The sequence below is a fragment of the Furipterus horrens genome, unplaced genomic scaffold (genome assembly GCF_987537825.1).
Source record: "Furipterus horrens unplaced genomic scaffold, mFurHor1.1.pri manual_scaffold_8, whole genome shotgun sequence".
In the NCBI taxonomy this organism is placed as follows: domain Eukaryota; kingdom Metazoa; phylum Chordata; class Mammalia; order Chiroptera; family Furipteridae; genus Furipterus; species Furipterus horrens.
Genome location: NW_028327178.1, coordinates 100,902,854 through 100,915,056, shown reverse-complemented (window position 1 = coordinate 100,915,056; position 12,203 = coordinate 100,902,854). Strand labels below are relative to the sequence as shown.

The 12,203-nt window shown below is 43.3% G+C and overlaps 1 pseudogene; it reads left to right on the top strand.

Annotated features, from left to right (window-relative positions):
• The first annotated feature begins 3,671 nt into the window (after positions 1 to 3,671).
• On the top strand, positions 3,672 to 11,774 carry ZNF334 (zinc finger protein 334; annotated as a pseudogene).
• The last annotated feature ends 429 nt before the right edge of the window (positions 11,775 to 12,203 follow it).

The window sequence follows — 12,203 nt, the reverse complement described above, 5'->3', positions numbered from 1 at the left end:
AAGGTAGGAGTAAGAAAATGATTAATCACACGTTTAATGTAAAGATCAAATCAACACATTGAACTTGTCGGGTCCTATTTTAATAAAAGTATTACCTAGCATGGTCATTCCTGGGAGAGGAAATTATGAGTGTACTCCTTTGACCAACTCTTCCTTTGATTGATGTGTATTTGCCCTTTATCTACAGTTTTGGAGTATCTATCACTCTTGAAGTCCAGTTTGGAGATGTTTGCATTCCCAGGAGGAAGCTTGCTGGTCTGTATTTAACTCTATTGCCGGTCTGTATTATCTAGTAGTTTAGTTAAATGTTTATGTTTTCATACGTGCAGTAGACATAACGCCTGTTCTTCTCAAGGCAGCTTTGAATCTGAAGTGACCCTGCTTGCAGGTGAAGCCAGGTTCAGATCCCGCGGGTTATGGAGGAACCAGGGCCCCCAACAGAAGCAGGGATGATTTGGGACAACCAATCACCCAATTCACGAAAATAAGGCGGGACGTCTGATGACACTCCTACGGTGAGGGGCGGGGAGACTTATGGGAAACGGAGCCCTGGATTTGATGGATTAGCCGGAGGAGAACGCGGAGAACCGGGCCTTCGCAGCTCCTTCTGCGCGTGTGCAGTCCTTCCTCGGTGTTCGCTGCTCTCTTGTCTCCAGCTTCGCGCTCAGTGACCGCGTCCTGCACTAAGGCTGCGCACTACAGGTGAGAACCGAGTAGTTGGAGGTTTGCTTTGTCAGGTTTGGGGTAGGATTGTGCCCACGGCTGGTGGAAGCAAAAACCTGCGCGAATCCCACGCTGACTGAGCCCCTACAGCACTTGCTCCCCAGCCTGCTCTGCATTTGCCCTTCGAGGAAGCCAAGGGACAGAGCAGCTTCGCTTCGGACCAGCAGGTCCCACGGAGGGGATAAGGACCTGGGTTTCTGGGTCAGAAGAAAGTGCACTGAGAAACTGCCTCCAAATGCTAAAGGCCTGTTTCCAGAAGCTCCTCGAATTTGCATGTGCCCTGGCCAACCATTCATTAGCGAGTCAAATCACCATACCCAGTGGAGAGGAGAATGGATTCTGGTAACAGTTATTACAGGCCTGCCGGCTAAGGGCAGGTGGCGGGTCTGCAGTACAGCAGGGACATGCCACTCTGCTCAGTCTGAGTTTGGACTAAGACAGGAGGGTTCAACTTCTAGCCCAGCCACGGAGTCTCCACGGGCAAAATGATGAGCCTCTAAGACAGTTTCTCCATCAGCACAATGACATTATTCCTCAAACCTGTCTCATGGCTGATCTGAGGCTTGAATATGGTAGCGCCTGTACATCACTCAGCACAGGTCCTGACATTCACTAAGCCCCTGGGAGATGTCGATTGCCTTCCTCATTGTTCTTTTTTATTAAGTATATTATTTATTCTCATAAACCTCCTGTAAAATCCGTATTAATTATCCCATTTTAACCAAGAAGTAAACCAAGACTCTGGAGGTGAAGTCTCCCAGCCAGTGCTTGAAGGAGCTGGAGTGCAAATCTCAACACAGGTTTATTTCCAAGTCCCATGCAGGGTTCGGCCCAGCAGCATGGCCTTCACAGCACTTAGCAGAGTGGCATGTCCCTAGGAGCCACAAAAACGAACTTGGAGTCTATGCTGAGTCTTCTCTAGAGGCTCTTGGAGATTTCTTGGTATCTGTTACTGCATAATTGAGGCTTCTAGACTCTTCCCTCATTGTCTACCTGCCCGTGCCTGCAGCAGCTGACAGAGCCACATTTCTGGCAGTGGTTCTCAAGCATGCATCAGAATCACCAGGGGAGAAAAAAAAAGGATCACCTGGAGAGCTCGTTAAAACTCAACAGCTGGCCCTGTCCCACCGCAGAGTTTCTCTGCTTCAGTAGGTATTGGGTCCCTGGAGGGCCCAATAATTTGCATGTCTATCAAGTTCCCAGGTGATGCTGATGCTGCTGGTCTGGGAACCACACTGAAAACTGTCATTCAGGACTGTGAATTCCAAGAGGCAGTGGACCTGGGCTGAAGATTCCAGTTATTTGAATTTACCCCCTGCAGCCAGGTGCAAATAGTCCTGATCACCCAGCTCTCGTGAGGAAAGAAGGTGGGCACACCAGGAACAGCACTCCCACCTGGGAGATCCCTGCCCTCCCCAGATACAGCTACCACAGCTACAGGGTAGAGATCCAGGAAACAAACAGCTTCTGTATTTGCTTGGTCAGAAGCAAGTCCTGATCACTGTGCCTTGAGTAATATCACCAAACCAGAAGTTAAGAACTGTCAGTCAGTGAAGGTGAGGGCCAGCTTTCAAGAGAGAGTAAGCTGGACTGAGGATGGTGGGCAACAGGTGGACTTCGAGGGAAGAGGAAATCCTCATTCTGGGAGGGAGGCCTCCCAAAAACTCCGCCCCACGTCACTTCTGCAGTCTCTCTTCCCAGATTCTGCCCTGCCCTTAAACCACAAACATCACCACATCTGGAATTTAGTGTTATGCTACCCACCCCCCATTTCTGCCTTCATAGGAGTACAGGACGGTTTTTCAGGGGTTATATAATCCTGCCTCATTTTAGAAGGGAGCAATATTGAGCCTAAGGGAGTCATTAGCATAGGGTTAAGTACCAGGTTTCTGGAGTCAGACTGCCAGGGTTCGAAGCCTAGCTCTACCACATTACTTTAACTCCCCGCCCCCCAATTTCCTCTATAAAATAGGAGTGATAATAATACCTACATCTTGCATTATTTTAAGGAATAAATGGGCTAAGGTATGCAAAGTACTTAGAGCAATGCCATTACATAGTAAACACTATACAACTATTGTCCATATCATTAAGGTTATTAAGCCTGGATTATTATTATTTTGGTTTACATTATTTGTTAGTGGCAGAACCAAAAGGAGCGCCAAGGCCCCCTGACTCCAAATCCCAAGCCACTGTTTTGTCCACTGTGCCTCAGTCAAGTCAAAACAAGTTTCTTAATAAAAAATCCTTTGGAGACCCTGCAACCAAAGGAGAACAAATCCCTCTCCTAAAAATTACATTTCCTCCAAGCACACCCATTGCTGTTGTCCGAGGTTCCTATGAATTCTTTAACCTCAAGGAATTAAAAATATGAGTAGCAAAGCAAGTGAACAGATCTCTGTCAGGTTTTTGTTGTTGCATCATCTGCTACACATTTTACTGGAAATGTTCAAATCGTACTAAAGTAAAGAAGTAATGTATTATCTCCCATGTACCTGTCACAGCTTCAGCAATGTTCAATATAGGGATCATTTTATCTCATCTTTATTCCTCCCCCCCCACACACACACAATTCCCTATTCCACATTCCTATACAGGATTATTTTAAAGTAAATCCCAGACATCAAAAAATTCAGAATGCACCATGTTTACTAACGGACCAAAGGTAAGGCACATTGTCCTTGCCACGCTATGATTAGTTGAACATTGCCTTCTTTTATTGATATATTTGTTTGCAATTGAATCAAAGGAGGCTATCCATTGTAAAAACAAAAAACAAAAAACAATAAGAAAAAAATATTTACTCTCCCCAGTGAAAAGTCTGCTTCTCCCAGCTCTTCCATCATGAGACCAGGGTTAAGGGGTCAGAGACACCATCCTGCTGTGTGGCTGGCTGTGTGTCAGCTGGGCAAGTGCTGGGAGGACCTCCAAGGCACACTGTGGTCCCCATGGCATCCTTTCTCTGTCCTTTCTCCAGCTCCTCTGAACTTTTCCAGGCGCAGAAGAAAATGAGCACACCCAAGGTGGGTCATTTACCTATGGCCGCATTTTTCTTTTTTCAGTGAAATCTAGGAGTTCTTTTGCATTTTTAGGAACCGCACTTTCTTGTCAATAGTTTTTCTTTGTCTTTATTCATTTCCTGACTTTTTTCCTACATTATTATTTTGCTTTCTTCCTCTTTGAGGGATTGCAAAGGGCTAAATTTTCTCTTTCTTCTATCATTTTTTTGGGGGTGGGGGAGTAAGACTCTTACATCAATTTGGGGACACCAGTTACTCTCTTCAGTATCGGGGTTCCACCTGTTTTCACAGTCTTCAGTCTCCTTGTTTCAGTCCTTACCTTTTAGCCTGTTGCTTTTTATTGACATTAAATTTGTTTAACAGTCTATAAGTCTGTTCTGGAGGCTTATTTTTCAGATGGTTGTTTTTCCTCCTGCATCTAAGCCTTTTTTTTTTTTTTTTTTTTTTTCCTGTGTGAACAGAAAGGTAAAAACCTCATTATATCAATTTAGATAGCTGATGTGTGTTACTTGGCAACACAGAGGCCTGTTTCCTTGGCAAGCTTTTCCCTGAACAAAAGGACCGACTTGGGGTCTTCTATATGAATTGTTGGAACACATGTACAGACAGGCTTCTCTTTAGGCTGTACAGAGGGGATCAAAACTCAAGGGGACCCCCTTTCCCTTGCCAGAGGCAGCAGTGCCTTACCTGATGGCAGAGCGTATTAAGTCTGTTTCCCTAGAGTTGCCTTAAAAGAAAAGCTGGGACCGTCCATATCAGGGTATTGAGCACAGTGCTCTGCTTATTTCTTGGGTCGCAAAGTTCATGAAGACCCCTGGAGGCAATTTCCTGCTTTTTATAGAGACCTAGTCTCCTGAGTGTTAACCCTCAGCCAGCCCCTCTCAGGGGTAAGGGACCACCCAGGGGGGTGGCTGTCCTTCTGTTACTCCTGCTTCCTCTTCTGCGGCCGGCCCCACGCTCACTTCAGCTCCCTGTCGCAGCTGCTCCTGAGCAGCTGGGAGGTCTCGCCAGGCTCTGAACAGAACCTGTGACTTTGCCACACTCTATTCAGGGGTGAACACAGTGCTTCCTCTATCTCCCTCCTCCTCTCTATCTTCAGAAACTTGTCACCATTTCTCACTTGCTGGCACCCTCTTCCCCAATGCTTCTCTGTTCTGAAAAACACAGTAGTGTTTTTATGTTTCTCCCTGCTGTCATTACGGAGGCAGAGAAGATAAAGGTGTGTATGTGCCCAGCCCGTTGCATCGAGTAAGGAGTGTCACTTATTCTTAAAACTGTCACCACCAGTGGCTTCCGTCCGAGACATCCTTCATCTATTTGACAGCTGCTTATTGAGCAGCATTGGACCTCAGAACTGTTCTAGATGCTGCAGATACAACTGCTAACTCCCGGTTCCTGTTCCTTCTGAGTCACCAGGGCCCCCTCCCCTTGCACTGCTGTCCCCCAGGCTCTGTGTCCTTGGTCTCCATGTTCTTCGTGAGCAAGTTCCCTGTGCAGATGGCTTCAGCTACCACTGAGCTACTCCTGAGTTCCAAAAATGTGTCCGAATCCTGCATCTCTCTCCTGAGCTCCAGCTGAAACCTTGACCTCTCTGCCCGGATGCGTCACAGATGCCGTAAGGATAACATGTCCAAGATCTATTTCTCTCTCCTGTCCAATCTGTTCCTGCTCCTGTTTTGTCCGTCTCGGTACGCGGCAGCAGCATTGGCCCAGCTGCTCATGCGGTTACTGGGACTAATGTTCCTTGTTCTCTCAGTCCATAACCAATTAGTGATCAATCCCACTTATCATCAGCCCCCACCTCTAAGTCCTTTAGCTACTACATTAAAAATAGGTGGTCGTCTCTTATAATTGTCTGTTACCCTCCTCTCCGACTTCCCTTGGAAAAAGGCTTTCTTAACGTCAACGCTAATGCTATTTTGGGCCAGATAACTCTTTGTTGGAGAGGCCATCCTATGTGTTGTAGGATGGTTAGCGGCATTTCTGGACTCCACCCACCAGTGGCACCCTTTGCTTGGTTGTGACAACCAAAAATGTCTCCCCACATTTGCCAAATCCCCCATGGATGGCAAAATTATGTCTGATTAAGAGCCACTGCTTTAAAACACCCCCCACTCTGCTTCTAGAGTTACTTTCACATTATAATTTTGATTGTGTCATTTATATGTCCCCATTGTCGTCAGAGGTAATCTCCAAAGTAGGGATGTCTGTCCCCAGAGAGCTGCACAATCAAGTCACATGTGGTATGTAAATAAAGTATTAAAACGCCCTTTTATGTTTCTTTTGTATCTAAAAAATTAGAAAAGTTAGGCTTTACTTTTGGTGTGTGGCTTGAAGAGTCATATACATATAGTGTAATTTATAAGAAACTCCCAGAAACTCTTACTGATTGAATATTTGGAGGCCACTGGTCTATAGGAGAAAGTCCAGAATTTCTCTGCGTTTGACCGCTAAATACCTCCTACTGCTCTATGACTCATGAAAGCCTCTGACCTTATTCTATCACATGGTCCTACTTACAATTCCCTTAATTTAATGTGCATTTTTAGAGTGTCTACATCTTTGTCTTTTATTCACACAAAATTCACAGTGGGTGTGCAATCAAATCTTTACCTTCTCAATGAAGCATACCCTGAAAAAAAGAAGAGATTTAACCCTCCTTCCCCTTTGTGACCTCGCTCTACCCTGTCCACACATTTTTTTCATGACTCCCATAATTCACTATTGCATGTGTATGTTTATGTAGAAATTCTCCTCATCGGTCTATAAACACCTTAAGAATAGGACCAGTGTCTTATTCACCTTAGCATCCTCCAAGACTAGAACAGTTCTCGGCAGGTAGAGGAACTTAAATTGTTTTATGAATCTATAAATAAATATAGAGGCAGACTATTTCTGCTGTGATTTCTGTTTCTCCCACAAAGTATAACATGAAAAATGGTACGTAGACATCCTTCATAACATTTCCTGGTAAATGTTTCACACTAGGATTAGCTCCCACATGTATTTCTCATGCCGTCTGGTCTTGAGCACTTTAGACTGAGCAGGATTGGGCTATTACAGGGATCAATGTTGTTCAAAGATAAATCTGTGGACGTCAGCCCAGAGGAGTGGCAGCTGCTGGACTGTGCTCAGTGGCACCTGTACAGGGATGTGATGCTGGAGAACTACAGGCACCTGGTGTCCCTGGGTGAGCACAGTCCCCACACCACTCCTAATAGCATGCACTTCCCATCTTGGGAACAAAATCACTGTAGACTCTTGTGAGTTTTAGGCTTGAGAGTTTGGATTCAAAGATCCTTTTAAGGGAACTTGAAAGAACTATATTCTCACCTCCCTGGTGAAAGAGTCTTCTTCTTTGATGAGGGCTCCATCATGGCACAGCTTCTAAAGCTTCTCCCTTCTGATTCTTTAAAGAGCCTGAACCCTAAGAAACTTTGCCAAGTCTCATGTCATTTCCCATAAGAGGGCACTGTGTGACCAAACCTGAGCTGATATTCAAGTTGGAGCAAGGAGAAGAACCATGGGTATTAAAGAGAGAATCCCCAGGTCAGAGCAACCCAGGTGAGTGGATGAGGTCAGACAGAGGCAACTGGTAGAAACTGGATCCCAAGGGACCAGTTCAGGGGTTGGGATCTTGGAAATGTGGTTGAGAAATCTCCTACAGTGGCTCCAATTTTAGACATGACTGAAGACAAATGATCACCATACCTTTTATGTTCAGCCTCCTAATATCACTTTCATATATAATTTTTAGTTTTCTATTGGACATTTACAGGGATTTGCTTGGTTTTTGTAGAACCCATTTGCTGCCTTTTTCATCCTAGACCTTTATTTCTTTGTTTTCCTCTCTGTTCCATAATGGCCGTTGTTCACCTTCCCTCCAGTGCTAAACACTCTGTAGATATGCATTTAATGATATATTCTTTTATTCAACGAATATTTATTTATTAAGAGCCTGCTGTGCACCAGTCCTAAGCACAAGGGATACAAAAGCAAAGCCTCTACTCCTATGAATACAACCAGTTAGCAGGGAAATACATAACAGGTCTCGTAGTGATCAGCACTCTGAAAAATTAAAGACAGATGAAGGGGATAGAGATTGACAGGGAGCGATGTTTTAGAAGGGAAGTCAGGGAAGGCCTCTTTGAGGAGGTGAACATTTGAACACACACGAAAAGTGGAATGGAGTTTTGAATAAAGGGATGGAGTGAGTCACGAGTTAACTGAAAATGTTTCAAATCAAGGGAACAGCAGGTGCCAAGTCTCTGAGATGGGAGTCGGCTTGCTGTAATCAGGGAACAGCAAGGAAGTCTGTGGGACTAGAGAGCTTTATTGAGGAAAACGTAGCAAATGACAGCAGAGAGTTTGCTGGGGGCAAAACTTTATAGGCCTGGTAAAGACCAAACTCTGCTCTGAGTGAGATCATAGGTCAAAGGAGAGGTCAAGAACTATACCCTCAAGCACCATTTGGAGGTCAGGAAGACACAGGATTCTAGCAAGAAGGACTGAGACAGAGCACCCACAAATAGGGAGAGAGCCAGGAGACAGCGGGATCCCAAGGGCCACGTGTCAAAGTGTTTTTAGAAGGAACGAGTGAGTTCCCATACGCCCATGCAAGTGTGAAGTTGGCACTATTCTTTCTTTTCCTGAAAATTATCCAAAGGCCACAAGGAAAAGGTTTTTTTTTAAAGTCAACTCCATATTTATTGTAGGTTGGAGACAGCTGAAATCCCAAACGTAATAAAACAGAACGGTGGAGAAACTGCCCAAAGCAATGGAAACTAGGAAACTAGGCTTGATCGTGAAAGTAGAAGTGCTTAGGGAAGAGCGTCGGAACATACTGTACAGACCGTATTTATGTGCAATATTTACCACAAATGGGACTTAAAACAGATTTTTTTTAAAACAATGGGAAAGTTGCATTGTGCTGAAGGATGTGTGGGTGCTGAGCAGAGCTGAGGACGGAATGTGTGCTAACTCCATGGAGAACGTGAGAGCGGTTTGTGGCTGGAGATACACAATGCGTGAAATTAAACACCCTGGTGTGATAGAGGCTGACAATATTACAGACTTGTGGGATGATCATTTGAACTGGTATCGTGAATTCAAACATATGAAATAAGTATGAACTCAAAGTATAAACATTCAACATCAAATTTTCTTTGCTAGTGTACTGATTCTACTTATCTGCTACAGAAAAGTCATACGGTTTTAAGCATGCAATTTATGTTATTGCATAAAATGAGAATAGCAGAGGATAACAATAATTGCCCTTGGCCCCAAGTTTTAAAGATGAAAATTAATAAAGGTCCTGGGATCGAGATTAATAGTCAGGTACTTGAGTTCTCACAGATCAGTGAGGAAGAAACGTGATATAAAAGTGGAATTAAAAATTAGTGTTGTGACAGGCCATAATCAACTGGTAAAATCAGTCAGCAGACTGAAAGTGGGAAGTCGAGCTGTCAATCAGGACAGATCACTATTGATTAACTCTGATAGATCAATGGTAGACCAACCATCAGAATACAGAGGTGAAGTGGATCCTATTGCCAGCATGGCTTGTCCTCTCGTGTATTTTAACATTCTCTTTGGGCATTGTTTTTCCATATCACAGCTGAATGGAGAGACGGAGCCAGAACTCCAGGACTGACCTTTAGAACAGAGGAGAGTAACGATGTCATAGACTTAGTTGTGAGTTGGTGTACAAGATGGAAAAGAGGAGGAAGAGTTTGGAAGCATTTAGATGGTAGTGAGGATCCTACTGCAGTGATTAAAGTATAAAGCAGAGGAGGAAAAGGTCCCAGTCTTTCATCTGCCCCAAACTTAATCTTTGCTCTGATACTTCCCTCGGTCACCCCTCGGTCTTCCTTGTCTCCCTGCTCAGTGTCCCTTAATTCACACCATTCTTTGACTCTCCTCCATCCTTGGATCAGTTGCTTTCCCGACACCTTTAGTTCTCAGTTCACCATTCCTTGGGCTTTACTTCAAACTCTCTATCTATTTGGAGGTCTTATTTGTAACAAGCCAAAGTTACTTGTATTAATTTTCAGCTTTCTCTCCATTTTTCTACTATTGTATGTGTTTTTATCTTTGTTTTCATGTTAGCAAACCAAAAGAGTAGAATAAATATTTGTTTAAGGGTTCTTTCATCCCAGGGGACTGTGTCTAAGACCTAGAATCAACTCAACATAGGGCATTTCTGTACAACCCCAGTCCTTAAGAAATGTGTTAATATTTATGATGTATGTTAATTTTTAATATTTCTAGAAGTCCAGAAAGTCAATGACATGAAAGAGAGAAGCCCAGAAAATGAAGGTAAATATTCAAGGCAAGCCTTATTCAGCAACAACAAAACATTGACCAAGGAGAGAAGTAAAAGCTTAGGAGAAGAACTTATTATGGCCACAAACCCAATGCTTTCAAGAAAAATAACCCATCAACGTGACTCATTTGGCACAAGCTTGAAAAGTATCTCAGAATTAATTATTAGCAATAGAATCCATGTAATAAAAAAGCCTGATGACTTCAGTGGATGTGGATTCCTTGATACTGTGCATGAGAAAACTCATACAGTGAACGAGCCCTGTGAAAATGATAAAAGAAGAAATCCCACAGCCATAATGATGACTTTATTCAGCATCAACAGAATTCAGCTTTGGAGCAGCTTCTTAAATATAATCATTGTGGGAAAGCCTTTCACAAAACACAGCCTTGGCTACCTACAAGAGAAATCACACAGGAGAGAAACCCTCTGAAGGTAATAACTACAGAACAGCCTTCAAGCAAAAGTTAAAGTTCAATGCTTGTCTTAGCACCCTGAGGAAAAGGAAGCCACGTGAATCCAGTAAAAGTGGGAAATCTTCATGCGTAAAGTCAAAAGGTGCACATCAGAGAAACACTCTGAATGTGATATACCGGGAAAATCCTGTAGCAAGAAGTCAAACCTTACTCAGCATCAGAAAATGCACGCAGACGGAAAACCCAACAGCTATAATGAAAGTGAAGCCTTGCAGAAGTCAGGCCACACCCAGAATGAGAGAACTCACACAGGAGAAAAACTATGACTGTAATAAACGTGGGAAATCCTTCCATGAAAAGTCACGCCTTACCCAACATCAGAAAATTCATACAACAGAAAAACCCAGGGAATGTAATGAGAAAGCCATAAAGAAGTCACATCTCTTTCAAAATCGGAGACTTAACAAAGGAGAGAAAAGCTTTGAAGGTAGTAAATGTGCAAAGTCCTCCTACAAGAAGTCAAAACCCAGTCAGCATCACAGAGCACACTTGAGGAAAAGAACCAATGACTGTAAAGGAAGTGGGAGGGCCTTAAGCAGTAAATCAGACCTCCCTCAAGATCAAAGCACTCACAAAAGAAAGAAAACCCATGACTGTAATCAATGTGGAAAAGGCTTCCATTAGAAAACAGACCTCACTCCACATCAGAGCAAGCATGCAGGGAAAAAACACTATGGATGTAACAAATGTGCAAAGTCCTTCTTTGTGAAGTCCAACCTCACTGAACATCAGAGGACCCACACCAGGGAAAAACCATACGAGTGTAACAAAAGTGGGAAATCCTTCTGCCAGAAGTCAGCCCTCACAGCGCATCAGAGAACTCACACAGGAGAGAAACCATATAAACGTAACAAATGTGGGAAAACCTTCTGTGTGAAATCAAACCTCATTCAGCATCAAAGGACCCACACAGGAGAGAAGCTCTATAAATGTAGTGAGTACTGGGGATCTTTCTGTGTGAAATTCAACCTTGTGGTCCATCAGAGAACTCATACAGGAGAGAAACCCTGCAAATGTCCAGAATGTGGGAAAACTTTCTATGAAAAGTCAACATTCGCAAAACATCAGGGAATTCACACAGGGGGAAAACCCTACGAATGTAACTAATGTAGAAAAACCTTCAGTCGGAGGCGAGCCCTCACCAAACATCAAAGAAAAAAACACAAGAAGAAAACTCCCATCAACACCCTCCATGTGCAGAAGCCAGCATCTGCAAGTCAAACTGAATGAGCACCAGCAAGTTTGCAGAGCAGAAATGCTAAGCTGTCAACACATGTCGGGAAGCCTTTATCAATAGGTTACAGCTAATTGGAATTAGAGGATTAATAAACCCTATGAATAGTTGGAATGCACGAAAGCTTTCAAAGACGGTAAGGGGAAATATGTCATTTTAAGGAACATGAATTAAACTGTTCTTGTAGAAATATTATTTAACTAGAAGACATATTTGAGATGTAACACCAAACTTATTACACAGACAATAACAGAAACAATTCAGTTTTTAATAGAATGTGAAATGTGGTGCTTTTGTAAAAGCATGAATAATTTATTGACACAGAGCGTTAATTATATGTGAAGACTTTTTGAGGTATGTTGGGCCATGTATAAGTACATGAGTGTGCTATATAATATGAATTATGTATATGTTGGATTTTCATA